The following is a 26,353-nucleotide window of genomic DNA, read 5'->3' on the forward strand; positions in this document are numbered from 1 at the left end:
TGCTAGAAGCCTCTCCTTAAGATTTGTCTCTTCATTAGCTGATTTGGGTCCTATTTGTTTTTATAGCAGAGGTCACAACTGGCCCAGAAAATGGCACTTGGATTCTGAGGATCCAAGTCCGTAGCAGAATATTCCAATGCTACAGGGGATATTGGTGGGGAGAGGTGATCTAAAATATCAACGAAAGTGTCTAAACACACCAGTTCTGGAGGGGTCAAATGTGAGTTTGAACTTGAAATCCCAAGAGATGACACCATAGTAGGTGGAGAAACATGCAATATCTTTATGTAAGGCTAGATGATGAAAAGTTTCCAAGAGGGCAAATTTCCCCAGACTGTTCTACAGAGGATATCTTACCTTTGTGATCATAAGACTTTATTGTTTATATTCATAGATTAATTAGGATGTCAGCCTACAGGGCCTGAAGTACTATGTCTTGGTAGGTAAATAACAGTGTTCTAGATATGGCTTCACAATTTATTAACTGCATTATCTTAGCTATGATGCTGAACTGCTCCTGAGTCTTGTTTTAATAAAATACAGGAGGTCAAGTAATGCCCATCTCATGGAAAGATTGGAAATTCAATGAGATAATGCATGGAAAAAATGTTTGCAAATTCAAAGTCTGGAGATATACTAAAGAATGTTTTTATCTGTGGATCTGAATCCATTTGGTGTTCCTATAACAGAACATCTGAGGCTGGATAATTTATAAAGAAAGAGGTTTATTTGGTTCATGATTTGGGTGACTGAAAGTCCAAGAGCATGGCATCAGCATCTGCTTGGCTTCTAGAGACAGTGTTTTTCTGTGTCACAATGTGGTGAACAGGCAGAAAGCAAAGTAGGTGGGAGCAAAGTGGCCAAACATGAGACGCAACCTCAATTTGCAACAACACACTTTCACCAGGACTAATCCATTCCTGAGAAAACTAATCTAATCTCATAAAAAGACAGTAATCTCTCTTTATGACCTAATCATCTCTGTAGAGTATCACCTCCCAACATTGCCACAATGGAAATTAAGGTTCCTGCATGAGCTTTGGTGGGGAACACTCAAACCATAGCACTGTGCAATAAAATTGAGCACTCATTGAATGCTATTTATTAACTCCACTATAGACATAAAATACTCATTTTTTAACTTATAGTGAAAGCTTTTTGATGGTGGGATCATTATTACTAAGTCATGCTTTAAAGTATAGGTCTAAGAGTACATTTGATATTCAACACGTTTGTTTAGTGTTCAGTGAATGATTTCTCTCTGCACAACACTTTCTAATCTTCTGCTTTCTCTTATGTTTTTTATTACAAAAAGAAATTTACATAAATGATCACTTCTAAGAATTAAATTGACAGTGTAAATGACATGATTTATTACTGCATAAAATATCTGAATTCAAATCCTGGCTTTGCCACTCACACAATTTTTGAGTAAATTGCTTAGCTTCTCTATCTCTTTCTTAATTTAAAACTATTCTTTTCTCCATTACTCAACTGTAGAATGGAGGTACGAATAGTTTTCTCAGGGAGTTTTCAAATGGCCAAATGATTTAAGGTATGTGAAATACATAACACAGCGCTTTGCTTAGCACAAAATATTTGAACAATAAATTCTTCTTCCCCTTATCTCCCTTCTGCCAATGTTGTCTCTTCCCTTGAAGGATGCGAGAGCATGGATGATCTCACTACCTGATTATTGATGGCCTGCTTTCTTGTAATCATCTCTGATTTTAAGGATTATAGATATAGAGGAGGTATGTCACAATGAGACTAGAAGGTTTTCTTTTTAGAGTTAATATATTGTTATAAAAAATAGCCTTGGTTGTCCCTGCTTGATAATTCCCACAGCATCCTCCTAGCTACAGATAAAAGGACTTTCTACTTCATAAGAAGAAGAAGGTTGTTTGATGTCATTTGGAAATTTTTAAAGAAGCCTATGGAAGGAAATCTACAAATAACAGTGGCTGACTCTCAGGAGTTTCAGAGTGAAACAATACTTTATTTCTGTTCACAGGAAACTTTACCATTCAAATAAATTCACTTTTCATACAGCAACTCCTCAATTTCAGACCGAATGTTGAAAACTGGCCGCACTAAATCAGAAGGAAAACACGTTTGAAATCATCTTTGCAAAAGTACAATTTTGACACAAAAAGGAGAATCAAGAAGGTGAACAAAATCAAAATGGAATTCAGTTCAAGGGAGACAAGTTCTCAGGTGGTTAGTTATTTGTGAAACTTGCAAAGTACCAGTCAAAGGGGGAGACTATACCCATCAGCACATATTGTTCCATGATAATGCTGATTCACTCTTTCAAACAAACATGTAGAGTCAAGCAATTATAGGGGCCAAGGATCATATTTTATAGAAAAATATTTTATAGAAAAGGGAGGACATAGAATTGATCGTAGCAAGCATATTTATCAGAAGTCTTTCTTCATTCCTCTCTATTCTTTCAAATCTTCTTTCTTCTTCATGGCCTCTTTCCACGCCCCACTGCATCTACAAAGCATTCCCTGACCACTCGGCCTAACCATGTTTCCTTACTCTTTCAAAATCTGTGAAGACAGATTCTCTGCTCTGTTTAGGGCTGTTCCATGTAGTAAAGTATTGTCTCTGGATGTCAGACTCCCTGGATTGAATCCCCAGCACTTGCTAATTGTAAAAAATCTTAGGTGACATTATTTAAATTTTTGGTTTTTTTTTTTTAGATTCCTATTATTATTATTATTATTATACTTTAAGTTTTAGGGTACATGTGCACAATGTGCAGGTTTGTTACATATGTATACATGTGCCATGTTGGTGTGCTATACCCATTAACTCGTCGTTTAGCATTAGGTATATCTCCTAATGCTATCCCTCCCCCCACCCCACAACAGTCCCCAGAGTGTGATGTTCCCCATCCTGTGTCCATGTGTTCTCATTGTTCAATTCCCACCTATGAGTGAGAACATGCGGTGTTTGGTTTTTTGTCCTTGCAATAGTTTGTTGAGAATGATGGTTTCCAGCTTCATCCATGTCCCTACAAAGGACATGAACTCATCAATTTTTATGGCTGCATAGTATTCCATGGTGTATATGTGCCACATTTTCTTAATCCAGTCTATCATTGTTGGACATTTGGGTTGGTTCCAAGTCTTTGCTATTGTGAATAGTGCTACAATAAACATACATGTGCATGTGTCTTTATAGCAGCATGATTTATAATCCTTTGGGTATGTACCCAGTAATGGGATGGCTGGGTCAAATGGTATTCCTAGTTCTAGATCCCTGAGGAATCACCACATCAACTTCCACAATGGTTGAACTAGTTTACAGTCCCAGCAACAGTGTAAAAGTGTTCCTATTTCTCCACATCCTCTCCAGCACCTGTTGTTTCCTGACTTTTTAATGATTGCCATTCTAACTGGTGTGAGATGGTATCTCATTGTGGTTTTGATTTGCATTTCTCTGATGGCCAGTGATGATGAGCATTTTTTCATGTGTTTTTTGCCTGCATAAATGTCTTCTTTTGAGAAGTGTCTGTTCATATCCTTCACCCACTTTTTGATGGGGTTATTTGTTTTTTTCTTGTAAATTTGTTTGAGTTTATTGTAGATTCTGGATATTAGCCCTTTGTCAGATGAGTAGGTTGCAAAAATTTTCTCCCATTCTGTAGGTTGCCTGTTCACTCTGATGGTGGTTTCTTTTGCTGTGCAGAAGCTCTTTAATTAGATCCCATTTGTCAATTTTGGCTTTTGTTGCCATTGCTTTTGGTGTTTTAGACATGAAGTGCTTGCCCATGCCTATTTCCTGAATGGTATTGCCTAGGTTTTCTTCTAGGGTTTTTAACGGTTGTAGGTCTAACATGTAAGTCTTTAATCCATCTTGAATTAATTTTTGTATAAGGTGTAAGGAAGGGATCCAGTTTCAGCTTTCTACATATGGATAGCCAGTTTTCCCAGCACCATTTATTAAATAGGGAATCCTTTCCCCATTGCTTGTTTTTGTCAGGTTTGTCAAAGATCAGATAGTTGTAGATATGTGGCATTATTTCTGAGGGCTCTGTTCTGTTCCTTTGATCTATATCTGTGTTTTGGTACCAGTACCATGCTGTTTTTGTTACTGTAGCCTTGTATTATAGTTTGAAGTCAGGTAGCGTGATGCCTCCAGCTTTGTTCTTTTGGCTTAGGATTGACTTGGCAATGTGGGCTCTTTTTTGGTTCCATATGAACTTTAAAGTGCTTTTTTCCAATTCTGTGAAGAAAGTCATTTGTAGCTTGATGGGGATGGCATTGAATCTATAAATTACCTTGGGCAGTATGGCCATTTTCACGATATTGATTCTTCCTGTCCATGAGCATGGAATGTTCTTCCATTTGTATCCTCTTTTATTTCATTGAGCAGTGGTTTGTAGTTCTCCTTGAAGGGGTCCTTCACCTCCCTTGTAAGTTGGATTCCTAGGTATTTTCTTCTCTTTGAAGCAGTTGTGAATAGGAGTTCACTCATGATTTGGCATGCTGTTTGTCTGTTATTGGTGTATAAGAATGCTTGTGATTTTTGCACATTGATTTTGTATCCTGAGACTTTGCTGAAGTTGCTTATCAGCTTAAGGAGATTTTGGGCTGAGACGATGGGGTTTTCTAGATATACAATCATGTCATCTGCAAACAGGGACAATTTGACTTCCTCTTTTCCTAATTGAATACCTTTTATTCCCTTCTCCTGCCTGATTGCCCTGGCCAGAACTTCCAACACTATGTTGAATAGGAGTGGTGAGAGAGGGCATCCCTGTCTTGTGCCAGTTTTCTAAGGGTATGCTTCCAGTTTTTGTCCATTCAGTATGATATGGCTGTGGGTTTGTCATAGATAGCTCTTATTATTTTGAAATAAGTCCCATCAGTACCTAATTTATTGAGAGTTTTGTACCTAATTTATTGAGAGTTTTTAGCACGAAGGGTTGCTGAATTTTGTCAAAGGCCTTTTCTGCGTCTATTGAGATAATCATGTGGTTTTTGTCTTTGGTTCTGTTTATATGCTGGATTACGTTTATTGATTTTCGTATGTTGAACCAGCCTTGCATCCCAGGGATGAAGCCCACTTAATCATGGTAGATAAGCTTTTTGAGGTGTTGCTGGATTCGGTTTGCCAGTATTTTATTGAGGATTTTTGCATCAATGTTCATCAAGGATATTGGTCTAAAATTCTGTTTTTTGGTTGTGTCTCTGACAGCCTTTGGTATCAGGATGATGCTGGCCTCATCAAATGAATTAGGGAGGATTCCCTCTTTTTCTATTGATTGGAATAGTTTCAGAAGGAATGGTACCAGCTCCTCCTTGCACCTCTGGCTGTGAATCCATCTGGTCCTGGACTTTTTTTTCATTGGTAAGCTATTAATTATTGCCTCAATTTCAGAGCCTGCTATTGGTGTATTCAGAGATTCAACTTCTTCCTGGTTTAGTCTTGGGAGAGTGTGTATGTCGAGGAATTTATCCATTTCTTCTAGATTTTCTAGTTTATTTGCGTAGAGATGTTTGTAGTATTCTCTGACGGTAGTTTTTATTTCTGAGGGATTGGTGGTGATATCCCGTTTGTCATTTTTTATTGCGTCTATTTGATTCTTCTCTCTTTTTTTCTTCTTTATTAATCTTGCTAGCGGTCTATCAACTTTATTGATCTTTTCAAAAAACCAGCCCCTGAATTCATTGATTTTTTGAAGGGTTCTTGTGTGTCTCTATTTCCTTCAGTTCTGCTCTGATTTTAGTTATTTCTTGCCTTCTGCTAGCTTTTGAATGTGTTGCCTCTTGCTTCTCTAGTTCTTTTAATTGTGATGTTAGGGTGTCAATTTTAGATCTTTCCTGCTTTCTCTTGTGGGCATTTAATGCTATAAATTTCCCTCTACACACTGCTTTGAATGTTTCCCAGAGATTCTGGTATGTTGTGTCTTTGTTCTTGTTGGTTTCAAAGAACATCTTTATTTCTGCCTTCATTTCATTATGTACCCAGTAGTCATTCAGGAGCAGGTTGTTCAGTTTCCATGTAGTTGAGCAGTTTTGAGTGAGTTTCTTAATCCTGAGTTCTACTTTATATGTACGACCACAGTGCAATCATTTTTTCACCTATAGAATGGGAATATTGTTAGTATAATAAATTTAACTGATAAAGGTTAAATGAGTTAAGGATTGCAGCACACATCAAAAAGTACCAGAAGTGTGGTTAATAGTACATGCTGCATTAGTTATTTTTAGTTAATATGACCATTCTACGTTCATTGGTTTCAGACCTAGAGCTGTGCAATCTTTCTAAAAGCAAATTTGTCTTAGCCACCTTATGGTGCAACTCCTTCAATGATTTTACTAATCTTTAGAAGGAAGTCCAAACCTCTTAACATGATGTTATGGTAAGCAGTGCACACCAGCCCCCCCACCCAAAAACTATTCACACCCTAACACTGGAACCTGTGAATATGTCACATTCCGTGGCAACAGGGAATACTTTGCATGTATACTATGGGTATGAAGCTTGATATTATTCAGTCCAAGCAAGTGTGTCCTTAAAAGTGGATAATCTTTCCTGCCTATGGTTATGAGAGAGAGACTGATGATGGATAAGCATCAGAGAGATGGAGGAAATGAGGCCACATACCAAGGAGTATAGGCAGTATCTAAAAGATGTGAAAGGGAAGGAAAGTGATTCTCCCACAGAGCCTCCAGAAGAGAATGTAACCCTGCAGATACCTTGCTTATTAGTCCAGGTAAATCCATGCCAAACTTCTGATCTAATGTACTGTCAGATAATATATTTGTGTTGTTTTAAGCCATTAAGTTTATGTTAATTTGTTAGAGCAACCATAGGAAACCAATACACATGATATACAAAGCCTTTGAGGTTTCATGTTTGTCTTTTTCTCAGCCTACTTTCAGGGCCCTGGAGAACAAGATAAGAGAGAAGGTCTGCGGCTAATGGCCAAGCTTGTTTGTGTATAGACAGTATTCACATGGGTCTGCTGGTGTATTTCCAGGAAAGAGACAATGTAATTATAAGGATAATGAATACGTATCTGGCGGGTAACTTCTCTAAGCCTGAGTCTGCACACATGGCTGTGAGGAGGATTAAATGAGATGATTCACATAACAGATTTTTCCTGATTCCTGGTGCACAAAAAGAGTTTGGTCAAAGGTAGTTATGATAGGTCTTCTTCCTCGTCTTCTTATCATTGTTTCCCTATCTCCCCTTTCTTTCTGTTGAAACTTCCCAGTATAATTGGAAAAGAGTAGCAGTCAATCCTCTGGGAAGATGAAAAGGAGCAGGTTGCAAAGATTCTTGAATGCAAAGCTAAAAAAATTTACTCTATTCATTAGGCAATAGAAAAATCAGTCACTTATTTTAAGAGTAATTATTTTTTAGTTATTTATTTATAAATTAATAACTACAAAGGCCTCACTGTGTAGTCCAGGCTTGAGTGTAGTGGCATGATCATAGCTCACTGCATCTTTGAACTCCTGGGCTCAAGTGATCCTCCCACCTTAGCCTCCAGAGTAGCTGGGACTACAGTTATGTGCCACCATACCCAGCTAAAGAGAAATTACTTTGAAGTTTCATTACATATACTGCAAGAGCTATGTGATTTCTACATGTTTTGTTTTCTCAACTATAACATAACATTAGAAATATAGGAAGACCTGCCTACCTCATACAATTGAGTAAATTAATACAAGCAAAGTGCATGGAAGAGTATCTTAGATGGTAAAGATTCAATAAGTGGAATTTTAATATACTTATTTACTTATCCATCATCCAATATTTATTAAGTGCCTACTGGTGTCAGAAAATGTTCTAGGAGTTGAGGATATATTAGGAGAAATAAACAAACTTCATGAATCTGACAATATGGTGGTGGTATTCAAACAATGAATTTAAAAGTAGTTTTTAAAGTGTGTGTGTGTGTGTGTTTAGCATGTTAAGTGGTGATAAATGCTCGAGAGAAAAGAAGAAAAATTTTATAAAAGGGAATCAAGAATGTCAGGGCAGGAGCAGGGCAGACAGGCTTCAAGTATAAATGGATTATTCAGGAAGTTCTTACTGGGAGAATGACATTTAACCAAGACTGAATGGAAGAGGGAGCATGCAAGCTATGAGACTTTCAAGGGGAAGAGCATTGCAGGCAGAGAGAAGAGCTAGAGCTGAAGTTCCAGCTCTAACTAGGAGCCCACCAGACATGTCTAAGGAACGGCAAGGAAGCCAATAGGGCTGAAGTAGATGTGGCCAAAAGGCAGAGGAAGGCCAAAGGAGAAGAAGCCATTGAATTAGAAGGAGAGGTAAGATTTTGTAGGTACCTCATTGCCACTGTGTTAGAATTTGGGCTCTGAGTCTGCTGGATGAGGAGCTGTTCATCATTGCTAAGCAGAGGAGGAGCACAGTCTGGCCTATATTTTGACAGCATCAGGCTGGATGCTGTGCTACAAATCGATGCAGGAGGATGAGATCTGAACCACTGAGACAAGTTAAAAGAATTGAGTAGTATTTCAAATAGTACTATAAACGTTAAACTTCAACTACAGGTTTTAAACAGAATGTTTGTTTTGGAAATCAAAATCTGCTTTCCCCAATGAATAATTTAATACATTTTGTGTAGCTGAATTAGTTTTTCTTCTCTCTCTCTTGAAATAATACAGGTAATAGATCTTTCTTATTCACAGCTCTTTGTAAATTATCTGAAATTCAGCCAGCACTTAAAGCTGGATTAAAATGCTGGCTGCCTCGTCCTCCGTTAACATTTGCTTTGTTCAGAACGTGACTACTGGATAAGATGATCAGGATGATTCAGAAAAGAAATGTATAGCATTTGCAAAGGACTTGAATGATAAATTACTGAGCATTCCCCAAATGCCAGCATCACATCACAGATCTCCTTACCTAGACCGAGGCAGCCTCCAGGGTTAATCATTTCTTCTTTTGGTGTCTGGATAGTAGAGTCTGAAATACAGAAATATCCAAGACATCTGTGGCTCTTGAGACCTTCTTTCAGCTGTGAAGTTTAGGGAAGAAGAGATTTGTTACTCTGACTCACTCCATCATTGATGGCAACACCAAAGAAAGTATTTATCATTTCTCTTGTTAAATGTAAACATTTAAACATTAAGCATTTATTGAGACTCTGTTATACATTAAGCACAATGCTAGGCATTGTGGTAATTTGTATTTGAATTTTAATCCTGTTTTTTAAAAGCTATAAACCATAATTCAGCCTAGCTTCAATTTTCTTAAAGTCAGTGGAGGCAATTTCTGACAATATGGCAGAGAAAACTTGAATAGATTCCCCTTCAACAGTCCTGTGATAAATTTATAAAAATTCTGGCAAAATATTTTCAATATTTTGAAAACATTAAACAATTTTAGATTAAAAATATTTTTAAATATAAACCAATTTATATGTAAATATATGTTTATATCCAAGTTCAAAATAAAGCAAAATATACATGTGAAAAACATGTAGACAGAACTCAAAGTCATAATAATAAGGACCATCTGATACCATGGCAAAACCTAGAGGTGTTGGTCTCATTTAAAAGACAGAATGAGACAAAGGATTAAGATGGTGGAAGCAGGACTAGCTTGCAGCTCCCACTTGGATGGACAGAGCAGTGTATGGAGACACATAGTGAACTTTTGCTCCAAGAACTACCTCAGGAACATAACAGGAAACCTGAGAGAATTCATAGACCCCTGGAATGAACTGGATCACCACTGCAGGCTCCCTGAGATGCCAAAAATCTGTAAGTCTGCTTGCTTTCTCACTGGGGAGGCTTGTGGTTTAGGGCAAGCTCTCAGCCCTGGTCACTGACTGCCTGGAGATAGACTTGGTGCTCTTGGAGGGGCACGGTTGGACTGAGACCAGCCTTTAGGACTGCCAGCTTTCCCCCACTTCCCTGGTGACCTGTATGACTCAGTAGAGGCAGCCATAATCCCCCTGGGAATATAACTCCACTGGACTGGGAACCATACCCCTATCCCCCACACCAGCCACAGCAAGCCCCATCCAAGGAGAGGTTGACCTCAAACATGCCTATCCCTGCCCCTTCCTGGTGGTCTTTCTCTACCTGCCCTGTCAGCCAAAAACAAAGGTCATAATCTCTTGGGAGCCCTATGGTCCTGCCCACTACCTGAGAATCCTGAATACTTTACCAGGTGTCCCTACAGCAAGTTTGCATCCTCCCTGTAGGACCACAGTTGATACACTCTTGAAAGCGCCACCTTTTGGCTGGCAGCCAACCAACACAAAAGCAGTGCACTAAACAAAAACACAACCAAGGACCCTCACAGAGTCCACTTCACTCCCCTGTTATCTCTGCTGGAGCAGGTGCCGGTATCCATAGCTGCAAGACCCGAAGACAGATCACATCGCAGAACTCTTTGCAGACACTCCCCAGTACCAGCCCGGAGGACAGTAGCTCCACTGGGTGGCTAGACCCAGAAGAACAAAAGCAATTACTACAATTTGGCTCTCAGGAAGCCCCATTCCTAGGAAAAGGGGGAAACTACCACATCAAGGGACCGCCCCATGGGACGAAAGAATCTGAACAGTAGCGCTTGAATCTCAGATGATCCCTCTGACGTAGTCTACCCAAATGAGAAAGAACCAGAAAAACAATTCTGGTAATATGACAAAATAAGGTTATTTAACACCCCCCAAAAGTTCATACCAGCTCACCAGCAATGGATCCAAACCAAGATAAAATCTCTGAATTGCCAGAAAAAAGAATTCAGAAGGTCAAATATTAAGGTAATCAAGGAGGCACCAGACAAAAGTGAAGTCCAACTTAAAGAAACCGAAAACATGATATAGGATATGAAACGAACATTTTTCAGTGAAATAGCATAAATAAAAAATAATAACAACTTACAGAAATCAAGAGGACAGAGAAATGCAAAATGTACTGAAAATCTCAGCAATAGAATCAAACAAGCAGAAGAAAGAACTTCAGAGCTCAAAGACAAGGCTTTTGAATTAACCCAATCCATTGAAAACAAAGAAAAAAGAATTAGAAAAATGAACAAAGCCTCCAAGAAGTTTAGGACTATGTTAAATGTCCATATCTAAGAATAATCGGTGCTCTTCAGGAAGAAGAGAAATCTAAAAGTTTGGAAAATGTATTTGGGGGAAAAATCAAGGAAAATTTCCCCAGCCTTGCTACAGATCTAGACATCCAAATACAAGAAGCTCAAAAAACACCTGGGAAATTCATTATAAAAGATCGTCATCTAGGCACATAGTCATCAGGTTATTACAGTTCAGCTGTATGGAAGCCCCAGATTATCTAAAATCAAGACAAAAGAAAGAATTTTAAGAGCTGTGAGACAAAAGCATCCGATAGCCTATAAAGAAAAACCTATCAGATTAACAGCCGATTTCTCAGCAGAAACCATACAATCTAGAAGGGATTGGGGTCCGATTTTTAACCTCCTTAAACAAAACAATTATCAGCCAATAATTTTATATCCAGTGAAGCTAAGCTTCATAAATGAAGGAAAGATATAGTCTTTTCCACACAAACATGTGCTGAGAGGATTCACCACTATCAAGCCGGAACTACAAGAATTGCTAAAAGGAGCTCTAAATTTTGAAACAAATCCTAAAATACATCAAAATAGGATCTCCTTAAAGCATAAATTTCACAGGACCTATACAACAATAACACAAGGGGGGGAAAACAAAGTATTCTGGCAAAAAAAATAGCATGATGAATAGAATAGTACCTCATATCTCATTACTACCATTGAATGTAAATGGCCTAAAGGCTTCACTTGAAAGGTACAGACTGGCAGAACGAATAAGAATTCACCAACCAAGTGTCTGTTGTCTTCAGAAGATCCACCTAACACATAAGGACTCCCATAAACTTAAGGTAAAGGGGTAGATAAAGATATTCCATGCAAGGGACACCAAGAGCAAGCAGGAGTAGCTATTCTTATATCAGACAAGACAAACTTTAAAGCAATAGCAGTTAAAAAAAAAGACAGAGACATTAATGATAAAAGGACTAATCTAACTGGAAAATATCACAATTCTAAATATATATGCACCTATCACTGGAGCTCACAAATTTTTAAAGCAATTAGTACTAGACCTAAGGAATGAGATAGATGGCAACACAATAATAGTGGGGGACTTTAATACTCCACTGACAGCACTAGACAGGATCAAGACAGAAAGTCAACAAAGAAACAATGAACTCACCGGGCACAGTGGCACAAAGAAACAATGAACTTGCCTGTAATCCCAGCACTTTGGGAGGCCAAGGTGCAGGATCACAAGGTCAGGAGTTTGAGACCAGCCTGACCAACATGGTGAAACCCCATCTCTACTAAAGATAAAAAAGTTAGCTGAGCATGGTGGCGGGCACCTGTAATCCCAGCTACTCAGGAGGCTGAGGCAGGAGAATTGCTTGAATCCGGGAGGTGAAGGTTGCAGTGGGTGAAGGTTGCAGTGAGCCGAGATCACACCATTGTACTCCAGCCTGGATGACAGAGCAAGACTCTGTCTCAAAAAAAGAAACAATGAACTTAAACTATACCCTACAACAAATGGACTTAACAAATATTTACAGAACATTCTACCCAATAACTGCAGAATATACATTCTACTTATCAGCACAGGGAACATTCCCCAAGATAGGCCATATGATAGGCCACAAAACAAGTCTCAGTAAATTTAAGAAAATCAAAATTATATCAAGGAAATTAAAATTATGTCACTCTCAGACCACAGTGGAATACAATGGAATACCCACTCCAAAAGGAATTCTCAAAACCATGCAAATACATGGAAATTAAATAACCTTCTCCTGAATGACTGTTGAGTCAACAATGAAATCAAGATGGAAATTTAAAAATTATTTGAACTGAACTATAATCGGGACACAACCCATCAAAACCTCTGGGATATGGCAAAAGCGGGGCTAAAAGGAAAGTTCACAGCATTAAATGTCTACATCAAAAAGTCTAAAAGACCACAAATAAACAATCTCAGGTCACACCTCATGGAACTGGAGAAACAAGAACAATTCAAACCCAAACCCAGCAGAAGAAAAGAAATAAAGATCAGAGAAGAAATAAATGAAATTGAAACAAAATCTACAAAATATAAATGAAAAAAACAAAGCTGGTTCTTTGTAAAGATAAATAAAATTGATAGACCGTTAACAAGATTAACCAAAAAGACAAGAGAGAAGATCCAAATAAGCTCAATTGGATATGAAACGAGGGATATTACAGCTTGAGAACAGAACTACAAAAGATTATTCAAGGCTACTATGAATACCTTTATATGCACAAACTAGAAAACCCAAAGGAGAGGGATAAATAGAAATATACAACCCCCTAGATTAAACCAGCAAGTTATAGAAACTTTGAACAGATGAATAACAATCAGTGAGATTGAAATGGTATTAAAAAAAATGTCAACAGAAAAAAGTCCAGGACCAGCTGGATTCACGGCTGAATTATATCAGACATTCAAATAAGAATTGGTACCAACCCTATTGACATTATTCCACAGGATAGAGAAAGAGGAAATCCTCTCTAAATCGTTCTATGAAGCCAATATCACCCTAATATCAAAACCAGGAAAAGGACATAAGAAGGAAAACTACAGACCAATATCCCTGATAAATATAGATGCAAAAATCTTCAACAAAATACTAGTGAACCAAATCCAACAGAACATCAAAAAGATTACCTACCATGATCAAGTGGGTTTCATACCAGAGATGCAGGGATGGTTTTACATATGTAAGTCAGTAAGTGTGATACAGTACATAAACAAAATTAAAAACAAAAATCACATGTTCATCTCAATAGATGCAGAAAAAGCATTTGACAAAATCCAGAATCCTTTTTGTTGATTAAGACTCCCAGCAAAATCGGCATAGAAGGGACATTCCTTAAGGTAATAAAAGCCTTCTATGACAAACCCACATCCAACATTATACTGAATGGGGAAAAGTTGAAAACACTTCCTCTGAGAACTGGAACAAGACAAGGATGTCCACTTTCACCACTTCTCTTCATTATAGTAGTGGAAGTCCTAGCCAGTTCCATGAGACAAGAGAAAGAAATAAAGGGCATCCAAATTGGTAAAAATGAAGTCAAACTGCTACTGTTTGCTGATGATATGATTGTATACTTAGAAAACCCTAAAGAATCATTCAAAAAGCTCCTAGAACTGGTAAATGAATTAAGCAAAGTTTCAGGATACAAAATTGTTGTACACCTATCAGTAACTTGTTACACACCAACAGTAACTAAGCTGAGAATCAAATAAAAAACTCAACCCCTTTTACAATAGCTGCAAAAAAAAAAAATAAATACGTAGGGATATACTTAACCAAGGACATGAAAAGCTTCTCCAAGGCAAACTACAAAACACTGCTGAAAGAAATTATGGATGACACAAACAAATGGAAACACATCCAATGCTCTTGGATGGGTAGAATCAATATTGCGAAAATGACTATACTGCCAAAAGCAGTCTACAAATTCAATGCAATTTCCAGCAAAATACCACCATCATTCTTCACAGAACTAGAAAAAGCAATCCTAAAATTCATATGGAACCAAAAAAGAGCCCACAGAGCCAAAGCAAGACTATGCAAAAAGAGCGAATATGGAGGCATCACATTATTCAACTTCAAACTGTAGTATAAGGCATAGACATCAAAACACCATGGTAGTGGTATAAAAATAGGCACATAGACCAATGAAACAGAATAGAGAACCCAGAAATAAAGCCAAATCCAGTCACCTGATCTTCAACGAAGCAAACAGAAACATGAAATAGGAAAAGGACACCCTATTCAAAAAATGGTGCTGGGATAATTGGTAAGTCACATGTAGGAGAATGAAACTGGATCCTCATCTCTCACCTCATGCAAAAATCAACTCAAGATGGATCAAAGACTTAAGTCTGAGATCTGAAGCCGTGAAGATTCTATAAGATAACATCAGAAAAACCCTTCTAGACACTGGCTTAAGCAAGGACTTCATGACCAAGAACCCCACAGCAAATGTAACAAAAATAAAGATAAATAGGTGGGACTTAATTAAATTAAAAAGCTTCTGCACAGCAATAGAAATAATCAGAAGAGTTAACAGAACCCACAACCCACAGAATGGGAGAAAAATCTTCACAGTCTATACATCTAACAAAGTACTAATATCCCAAATCTACAAAGAACACAAACAAATCAGTAAGAAAAAAAAAATCTCATCAAAAAGTGGGCTAAAGACATGAATAGACAATTCTCAAAAGAAGGTATACAAATGGCCAAAAAAGTATATGGGAAAATACTGAATATCACTAATTAGCAGGGAAATGCAAATGAAAATCGCAATGCAATACCACCTCATTTCTGCAAGAATGGCCATAATCAAAAAATCAAAAAATAATATGGTAAGGTGAAAAGGGAACACTTTTACACTGTTGGTGGGAATGTAAACTAGTACAACCACTGTGGAAAACAGTGTGGAGATTCCTTAAAGAACTAAAAGTAGATCTATTGTTTGATTCTGCCATCCCACTACTAGGTATCTATCCAGAGGAAAATAAGTCATTATACCATAAAAATACTTGCACACACGTTTATAGCAGCACAATTTGCAATTGCAAAAATATGGGACCACCCCAAATGCCTATCAATGAACGAGTGGATACAGAAAATGTGGTATATATGTACCAAGGAATACTACTTAGCCATAAAAAGGAATGAAATAATGGCATTTGCAGCAACCTGGATGGAACTGGGGACTATTATTCTAAGTGAAATAAGTCAGGAATGAAACGTCAAACATTGTATGTTCTCACTCATATGTGGGAGCTAAACTATGAGGACATAAAAGTATACGAATGATTCATTGGACTTTTGTGACCCAGGGGAAAGGGTGAGGGGTGGTGAGAAATAAAAGACTACACATTGCATACAGGGTACGCTGCTTGGGTGATGGGTGCACCAAAATCTCAGAAATCACCACTAAAGAGCTTATTCATGTAACCAAACACCACCTGTTCCCCAAAAACCTATTGAAATTTTAAAAAATTAATAATAATAATAATAAACAGAATGGCTGGGGGCCTAGAGTACTAAAGCCTTCACAGGAGTAAAATCAAAGACTCTAGCCCACTAGAACCTAGATCCTAAACATTAAAGTAGTACCTCCTCCTCAACTATAGATACTGACAAATGCTTCTACAAGGTTATGGATGCAGTGAAGAATCTTGCCTATGTTCTAGGCTTTGGATAGTTTAAAAAAAAAGGATAAGTCACCATTGAGAAAATGAAATTCTAGGGCTGTGCCACCTGAGATTATGGGATCTGAATTTATTAGCCATATTTGGGGCTAGAAGCCCAAATCAAGAAAATCACAAATAGGAAAGGACCTTTGAAATCCACAGAAACTCTTCAGAGACAACACAAAACTGTTCTATAGGTTAATTCACAGGATTCTTGTGAATCCTGCAAGTTTCCTGGAAATGAGCTCACATTCAAAAAGTACACAAGTGACGGCAACCATGCAAAAGGAAGAGTCACGCCAGGTGTGGTAGCTCACACCTGTAATCCCAGCACTTCGGGAGGCCGAGGCAGGAGGATTGCTTGAGCCCAAGAGTTTGAGACCAGTCTGAGCAACATAATGAAACCCCATCTACACAAAGAATAAAAATATTATCCAGGCATCGTGGTATGTGCTGGTAGTACTTGTTATTTGGGAGGCTGAGGTTGGAGGGTCACTCTAACTCAGGAATTTGAGGCTGCAGCGAGCCATGATCATGCCATTGCACTTCAGCCTGGGCAACAGTGCAAGATCCTGTCTATTAAAAAATAAATAAGAGAGAGAGGGAAAAAAATGAAGAGTCAATGAATAAAAATGAAGATACAATACACAGAATCAGTGCTCTAAGAATTAAGATAATCATATATATATTTGGTTTATATATTTATATTATATATATATTTATATATAAATGTATTTATATTTATATATACATTTATATATTATATTTATAAATATAAAATGTATTTATATTCATATATAAATACATTTATGTATATAAAGACATTTATATATGAATACATTTATATATAAGCCAAATACATATATACCAAATATATTTTGAGGAATAAAATAACCAAAGTTGTAGAGTGAATTTTCAAAAGTCATGCATTTTTCTAAATTTACCAAATTTCCTGAAAAATATGTGGAAAATCCTTATAGACCAGTTAGTCTAAAAGTAATAAGCAAGTTGTCAAAAAGCTATTTCCACTTCCTGAAAACAATATGGCCAGATAGTTTTACAGGAGAATTCTGCAAAGTTTTATATAATAAAATATTTCAATAATAGTTAAGCAGCTCTACAACATAAACAGAAGCTTCAAAAATTAATTTTATAAAGTTAGCATAAAATTGGTACCAAAACTTAACAAAGATTGCCTTGATTGACTTAATATTTCAATTTAAGTGAGATACTACATGTTAAAATTTTGAGGTAACCATTAAAACAATAACAATGAAATCTATAACTTCCAACTAAACAAAGAACAAACACTTGTTTAAAGATATCTGCTAACAATGATTCTCAGATTAAATGTATGCATTCCAACTTTATGCTATTTATGAGATTTCTCTAAGTTAATGAAATAGAGTGGTTTAAAGTAAAACAGAGAAAAGACTATTTCAATATTGTAATAATATTAATATCTGATTATATATATTTTAAGATAAAATTTGTATTAAGTATGAATAGTATAATTATTTTATGATTAAAATTTTCCTTTTATTTATATATACATCTGCAGAGAGAAATAGAATTATAGAAAAAATTTAAATAAAATAGTGGCTATTAAAAATATACCTGCCTCAGAATTTACATATACATTAACAAATGATGATCATATAGATTTTTTTTTTCAACTTTTATTTTATGTTCTGGGGTACATGTGCAGGAGGTGCAGGTTTGTTACACGGGTAAATGTATGCCATGGTGATTTACAGCACAGATCAACTTACATATTAATCCCAACATCTATTAGCTGTTGTTCCTGATGCTCTCCTTCCCCCCGACACCCTGACAGGCCCTAGTGTGTTTTGTTCCCCTTCGTGTGTCCATGTGTTCTCATGGTTCAGCTCCCACTTATAAGTGAGAACATTCAGCATTTGGTTTCTTGTTCTTGCATCAGTTTGATGAGGATAATGGCTTCCAGCTCCATCCATGTTCCTGCAAAGGACATGATTGTGTTCCATTTTATGGCTGCATGGTATCTTATAGACTATTTGAAAGGAGCCGTTAGCAATAGAAAATTAATGAAGTCATAAAAAACACTCTATCAGTCTTTGCAGACACAGGGTAATTTTAACAAATATTAAATAATTGATCATTTATAGTACACCTTACCTAAATATAATGCAATTAAGTTAGATATAATACCCCAATAAAACACCTGTCAAAAAACAGCAGATTTTGACTAAATCTGTTTTTATTTAGAATATATATTATGAGATAGTCAACTGGGGCCACAAGAGGAGGCAGAGAAAAGGCTCAGGAAGACAAAGTTCATTACACTCAAAGGTCCTAGAGACAAGAGGCACAGCTACTGAAGAGGGTCCGGTGGGCCAGGAAAAACCATTAATACAGAGCCTGGACTGGGGGTTTCACATGCTGTGGTCTGAAAGTTTGTGCTCTTCCAAAATGCATATGTTGAAACCTAACCCCAAAGGTGATGGTATTGCAAGGTGAGGCCTTTGGGAAATGATTAGGTCATGTGTCTGGAGTCCCCGTGAATGGGATTCACACCCTTACAAGGGGCTATGTAGACCAGAGTTCTCTTCTGCCAGGTGAGAACACAGATAAAAAGTGCTATCTATGAACCAGAAAGCCAGCTCTCACCAGACAGGGAACCTGCCAGCACCTTGATCTTGAACGTCCCATCCTCCAGAATTGTATGAAATAGATTTCTGTTGTTTATAAGCCACCAGGTTACCATAATTTGTTACAGCAGCCCGAATGGATGGAGATATCAAGGGAAAAGCAATGCAGGGTAGGATGAACAGTTTAGAATCGGATAGTTGGGATAGTTCTAGCATGCTCTGGGGTACGGGGGTGATCTCTCGTTGCCTGGTATCTGATGCTGGAGGCAGAGGAATATTGCCTGCTGGGGTACATAGGTTTAGTTTACATATCGAAGGCATGCTCCTTGCTGGACCATTTGTTATCTCTAAAAATCGGCTAGGTATAGGGGAAGAGGAGGTAGTCTCTCTCCCACCCCTCCAAAGGTTTTTTTAAGATCATAATATATAGAGAATTTTAAACACACACACATATATAATATTTTTAAATGCTTTGCTTTTAAAAAATGCTTTTGCTATTGTGCTATTGTGCTTAGCAAAAGCAAAACATTTAAAAATAATTCTTGAGTCAAAGAGAAAATAATTGTGAAATATTTAGGAATAAATGGCAAAGAAAACACCACATATGAAAAAGTTGAGGAATGCAGTGAATGCTATACTTGTAGGGGAGGGCACAGTTAGAATTTGTAGTCAGAGATATTCATACAAGAAAAGAAGAAAAATTAAAATTATAAATGGCATTCTTCAACTCAAGAACTTAAAATAATGATAAAACAAAACAAAGAGCCATGCACATCAAAAAAAAGGAGATGAAAACAATAAAAACAAGGGGATAAATAAAAGAGTGAGCAAAGATACCATTAAAAAGAGCCATGCAACTCCAAAAAGAGCTGATGCCCAATAAATAGTAGCTTCTGCCTTCACCATCACAATTGCCTACCTTTGGTTTTGTCAGACTGATGGGAACTAGTTTTCTATCACATTCTGCTATAACATATGAAAGTTTCAGCTGGATGTTAAAAAAGTACAAAGCTGCAGAGTGTGTCATTTTCATACCAACTCAACTGGTGGAAAATGCAGGGAAAGGAGTAGGCTCTGCTTCAAATGTTTTGCATCCAAATCTCATTTAATCCTTCTAACATCTTGTATCATTTAACTATGGCCACAATAATGCTATGTAACAACCAACCTCAAAAATCTCAGAAGCATGTAATGAGCATTTATTTAGCTTATATGTCCCTAGGTCTGTTGGGGATTGGCCAGTCCAACAGGGCTCAGCTGTAGGTAGCTCTGTCTCAGTTGTCTCTCATTCTGAGCTTAGGAGCAGTCGTGGTTCTGGGCAAGCTCTTGCCATGGTGATACCAATGATGCCAAAGAGTAAGCCCCAGTGTACTAGTTATTTCAGGACTTCTGCTTATGAAGGCGAAAGCAAGTCCTATTTTGGATTCCAAAATTCAGGGTGGAAAAAGTTACTCTGGCTTCCTAATGAGGGGAACAATAAAGTCACATGGAAAAGTGGATGCAGGTAGACACGAAAATTGGGACCATTAATAATACATTCTATACAGTCCAGGATAGTCGATATTGTTGATATGCATCTCAGTAAATTTCTGAAAAAAATAGAAAAAAAAAAAGAAAACTTAAAGTGCTGTAGCACTGGGCATCTATAAATTGATTTTCAGAGCCCAGTGGGGGAAATAAGACTTCCATAAATATGAGTGGAAGAAGGCTTCATAGTTTTTGTAGTTCAGTACTTACTATACTCAAGGAACCATGCTAGGCACTAGGGAACACACTAGTGAGTATAAGCTGACATAGATTCTGTCCTCAGGATGCTACCAGTACATAGCCAGAAAACAAGAAAATATTAGGTAAGTTAATGTATAATGTCATACTTTTTATTGTGAAGAGTGGCCTGAAGGAAATATCCGTGTAGTTAATGCATAAAGGAGATGTGACTTAATCTGGGTGTCAGGTAGGATCCCTGAGGAAATCATGATGAAACTTAGACGTGAAGAATTAGCAGACATTTTGAAGCCTTAGACAGGAGGGAAAAGCATTACCAGCAGAAGGAAGATTATTTACCAAAACTCTGTCGTGGGGAGGAACGTATGAGTGGCCAGGGTAAAGACAGTGGAATAAGATGAGGCTGGAGATATGGCCAGAGCTAGAGCCTTTGTGGAGTCATGTGGGACAGGTGGAGGACTTGGGTCTTTATCCCATGAAAAATGGAAAGTCATTAAAAAGCTTTCACAGGGGCATAACATCATCAGGCTTTCACTTTGGAAATATTATTCTGGCTACAACGTGTAATAAAATGGGCATGATGCAGGAGTGAACGGGTGGGAGGGCACAGTGAGCAGTTGCTTTCAATGCACCTGCTGATGAGAGATGACAGTAGCTGGAGGAGAATGAACCTGCACAGGAGGTGGAGGAAAAGCTAGAATGTTGGAACAAGCAATTAAGAGGTATTACTTCATTATAGTGGAGAAAATTGTTATTTACCAAAACAGAAAGAAAGAAGGATTGATGAACGATACTCTGAGAGATCAGGTACTGCTGGAGGTCACTGGTAATCTTAACGTGAATTGTTTCAAGGGAGTGGAGGGGAGGTGGCTAAATCTTGACTGCAGTGGGCTGAGGGATGAATGGAAGATCACTTTTGAGAAGTTAATTGTTGAAGGAAAGAGAGCGGGAGTTAGAGGCATGATTCTGATATAATTTTTGAGGTTATTTGTTTGTTCTGTTCATGATTAGAGACTTAAGACAGTTTAAATGCAGACATAAAGGATCCAGTTGAGGAGAGATTTAAAATATTTAGGAAATAGGGATCATCAATAATTTAAAATTTAAGGAAATACTTAAGCAAAGATAAAAATAAAGGCAATAAAGCAGTCTAGCCATTTTAACAGAACAAATTGTCAGGCAAGAATAGCAAAAGCCGTAAAAAAGAAAATACAGACTTGTCTAGCACAGAGGCCATTCCCTGAGCCACATTTGCAAATACCATCAAGAATTACTTCATGAAAATGAACAAGTTAATGTGAACCTTCTCTGTATAATTTATAGTATATGCTTATGTGTGTTTACAGTAAAAAATAAAGGATTCTCATTATAGAATGCACACTCAGTCATTTCTACAAATAACAGTCTTGAGTTTAATAATACTTTTAGCAGTATCATAAATGGGTAACTACTTTGGATAGAGCTACTTGGATATTAGAGAAAAAGTTCTTATGCCCAACATTAGTAAGGCCAGGTAAAATCCCCTCAGAGTCTATAATTAAAAAAAAATTCAGTTTGAGAATGGTGCTCATTTCAGATGAGTGACAAGAAAAATCTAGAATTTAGAATATTACACTGAATAAATCCCTAATGAAGAGAGAAAGCATACACATTTAATTTTATCTTAATCTCATGATTTTATAATGTAGCTCATACAGTAAGATTTTTGTGCCTACTATTTGCCCTTCCTCCCCAGGCTGATCTGCACAAACCTCTCTTGGCAGTCTCTCATGTTCCATCTCCTTGACAATATAAGTCAGCTTCAGGTGTCAGTGCATTCAGCATGTATTGACTTTTTAAATTTTTATTTTGACATTCTAATGATCTCTCTATAGATTTACACTGAAATCATGTTGCCATTTTCTTGGCACTTTAGAGTGGGTATTTCTGGCTTTGTATTGTTATTAAGGGATGGGTGTGTGTGTGTGTGTTCAGTTTCTAGTGGTCTTCTGTTGGATGGAGAAGAGCAGACTAAAGCTAAAGGAGATCAATTTCACTTTCAGATTATCTGAAATTTTAATAACTCAAAAATATCTTGGACAATTGATAATTTGATGACTTGAGGTTTCCTAAACAATGCAAATAGTAATATTAAAAGATACAGACATTTTGGAATGTAATAGAACAATATATGTTACATTTAACATATACAAACCCTTTGACCCAGTAAGTCTACAGTGCCAAGTCTTTTTCTATATGTATATGCACACACACATATACATATATACATATACACACGCACACTATATATAGGCATTATTATGACAAAAGCGTGAACATAAACTAATTGACCTTCAACAGGAAAGTAATTAGAAAAATTATGATATGGCTATACTACATAACATTATACAAACCTTCAAAACAGTGACTTATGTCCCCATGCAAGGACCTGGAGGGGTGTTCACTAACCAAAGGCTGGAACTTCAAATATAAGAAAATAGGAGATGGCTCAATTTAAAATGTGCAATCAATTTGAATAGATATTTCGCAAGAGAAATTTCAATAAACATATGGAAAGCCATTCATTCTCAGAACATCAGAAATATCTTGATAAAAGTCACAGTTAGATACCACACACCCACTTTCAAAAACACTGACAATATCACTGCTGTTGATGATAAGGAGCTCCTGGAACTCATAGATTGCTGGCAGAAATGAAAATCTAGAATTATAGATTAAAACTGAATATAAAAATACCATAATTCAGCACTTTTCCTCTTAGGTATATGCTAAGCGTATATGTGTATATATGTGTTTAAAAGGTCATGTAAAATAACATACATAGCAAGCATTATTCATAGCACCTTCAAACTGGTAACAATCCTCATATTCATAAGCAGAGTGAAGACACAGGTTACGGTATATTCATACCATGGAATACTATACAGCAGTATAAACAAGCCAATTCCTATTGCATACACTGATATGGATAAACATCACAAACATAATTCGGAGTAAAATAAGTCAATGCAAAGGAATATATACTCAATGGATTTATTTACATAAAGTTCAAACATAAGTAGAACTAATTTATGGTGAATGGCATAATTTTTCTAAAACAAAAGGGTAGGTCATTTCAACCCATACCTCAAGGAAAAGTATTCAAACTAGCAATAATAATATTGTAATATTATTGCTGTATAAAAATTGTGTTGAAATACTATAACACATGGCTAAAAGAAGCAAATGTTCTAAATTATAATAAACAGTTTTGTTGTTTTTGTGATAATACAACTGTTAACATAAGAATGTTATAATAGTTACATAAAAAATTTCAAAATCTTGCTCTTATTGAGAGATACAACAGTCTTAAACTAAAAGAATGAGGTTTGCATTCTTTTACTTTACTTCCTAAAACATCATTTTCCTTGTTTGTAAAATGCATTTCTAAATAATATCTACCTCACAAAGTTGTTATAAAGATTCAATGAAATTATGTAAGCACATGCATTTCAAAAGCCTAAAAATTACTAATAAATGCAACTTATTGTTCATATAATATTGTTCATATAAAGTGGCTCTAACAATTTTGGAGTGGTTTTATGTGCTGATGTACAAGTAAACATTTTTCAGATCTTATTTTTGTTTTTTTCTTCTTCCAAGAAAATTGCATACTAAAATTCATCTGCTATAAATATGTGTCATTATAAAGTATTTGCACACAATTTAGTTCTATTTTAAAAGTTTCTACCTCACTTGAGTACCAGTACCTTTCAAAAATAACTTATATTACTACAGTGTCTACATCAGTGTTTCTCATCTTTTAGGTTTATTATTTTTAATTAACACCAACTAATGAATCTTTCTAGATATCATTTTTCTAATTGATACCCATGAAATTTCAATACTACAGATAAACACTCCATGTTTGTGTAGTGTATGTAGATTTGTACTTTGAAAAAAGTAAAATCCCCTCCTCTTCTGCCAAGAATGAATTTTCACTTCTTTGGATGCAGTTGAGAATGTATGATCTAGAATAAAGCTCATTTTAAACTTATATTTCTATTCATATTGCACAAGTCAATATTTGGAAAGTTCTTAGAACAGTGTCTGGTACAAGTTAGGTTTTATCTAGGTGTCTATTCATTAAATTCTGTGGGCAGTTCAGGTAGAAACACACAATTAATGCTAATTACAGTTTGAAATCATGCTCTCTGAGCTTTCTTGTTTGTGAATCCCATAAGAAAAAAAAATTCTTAACATGCACCACAAATGCCTGCATAGTTTGTTAATTGACAAGTTATATACAATATGCTTTGTAAAATAAACCTAAAAACAGGAACTACAGAAGAGGTAAAACTTATGTAGAAAGAGAAATTCTAGTATTTTCCTCCCACATCCCAATCACATCTGTATCAGTGAGAGGACTCTGATTTAAACACATAATGCTGTCAATGTTCATGTAAGAACAAACTTTTTTCATGTACCACTTTACATTGTCAAGGCCCTTTTGCATTAAATGTCATACTTGACCCACACGACTGCTCTGTGAGACTGAGATGAGCCAAGCAAGTAATAGTCCCCCTACAGTCAAATGAAGCTGAGAATCAGAGAAGTCAACGTGTCTTGAGCGAGCTGTGTGAGTACACAGAATCATTGCTGAATGTCATATCTGCCTCTTTGACTGCTAAGAGTTGACTTAGCATAATTCTTAAGGTCCTAGGATTTTTGAAATGGTCACTGAGCCTTGGCTTCAACTTAAAGCCCCCAGCTCCATTAGCTGCTAACAAGAGAGTCAATCTGTCCTCTGCAGCTTTGAAGGAGGACATTGACTTCTCCTCTGTAGCTATAGTAGCTATAAAAGTCCTAGATGGCATCTTGTTCCAATAGGACACCATTATGTCTACATCGAAAATCTGTTGTTGAGTGTAGTCACCTTCACAAATAATCATAGATCGATCTTCTTGATAATTTGCTGCAGCTAGTGCATCAGAACTTTCAGCTTCACCTTGCACTTTTATGTTATGGATAGTGTCTTTCCTTAAACCTCATGAACCTACCTCTGTTAGTTTCAGACTTTTCTTCTGCAGCTCTCTCACCTTTCTCAGTCTTTACAGAATTGAAAAGAGTTAGGGCCTTGCTCTGGCATCAGGCCTTGGATTAAGGAAATATTGTGGCTGGTTTGATCTTCTATCTAGACCATATCAGCAATAGGCTGTTTTGAATTTCCTTCAAGAATGCTTTCTTTTCACTTGTAACTTGGCTGTTTGGCACAAGAAGCCTAACTTTCAGCCTGTCTCAGCATTCAGCACGCTTCCTGCATATTTAAAGTGAGAGACATGCAACTCTTTCACTTGAATACTTAGAGTCCATTGTAGGATTTGGTTGGCCAAATTTTAATATTCCTTTGTCTCAGGTAATAGGGCAGCCCACGTTGAAAGAAAGAGTTGGAAAATGGTCAGTCAGTGAATGGAGCAGTCAGAAAATATACAATATTTATCCATTAAGCTTGCCATCTTATCTGGGCACCGCTTGTGACATCTCAAAACAATTTCGCTTCTAAGCTCTACCTTCTTGCTTCCTGAATTGTTTGCAAGTTTTCCATTCAACAGGGCAACACAAACGGACTTTCAGCGACGGATTTACTTTTCTTTGCAAATTTTATTTTAGGTTCGGCAGGTACATGTGCAGGTTTGTTACATGTGTAAATTAAGTGTTTTTGAAGTTTGGTGTACAGATTGTTTTGTCA

General features: G+C 36.7%; 1 long non-coding RNA gene across 1 annotated transcript in view; it reads right to left on the minus strand.

The window, feature by feature from the left end:
- Positions 1 to 3,989: 3,989 nt before the first annotated feature.
- Positions 3,990 to 26,353, minus strand: part of LOC129533273 (uncharacterized) — a 273,052-nt gene continuing 250,688 nt past the window's right edge. The window contains exons 3-4 of the long non-coding RNA XR_008679393.2: positions 8,899 to 9,010; positions 3,990 to 6,101 (exon numbers count right to left, since the gene is read on the minus strand). This is a non-coding gene — a long non-coding RNA (uncharacterized lncRNA). The remainder of the gene's footprint in view (positions 6,102 to 8,898; positions 9,011 to 26,353) is intronic.

The sequence above is a fragment of the Gorilla gorilla genome, chromosome 3 (assembly GCF_029281585.2).
Source record: "Gorilla gorilla gorilla isolate KB3781 chromosome 3, NHGRI_mGorGor1-v2.1_pri, whole genome shotgun sequence".
NCBI lineage: Eukaryota > Metazoa > Chordata > Mammalia > Primates > Hominidae > Gorilla > Gorilla gorilla.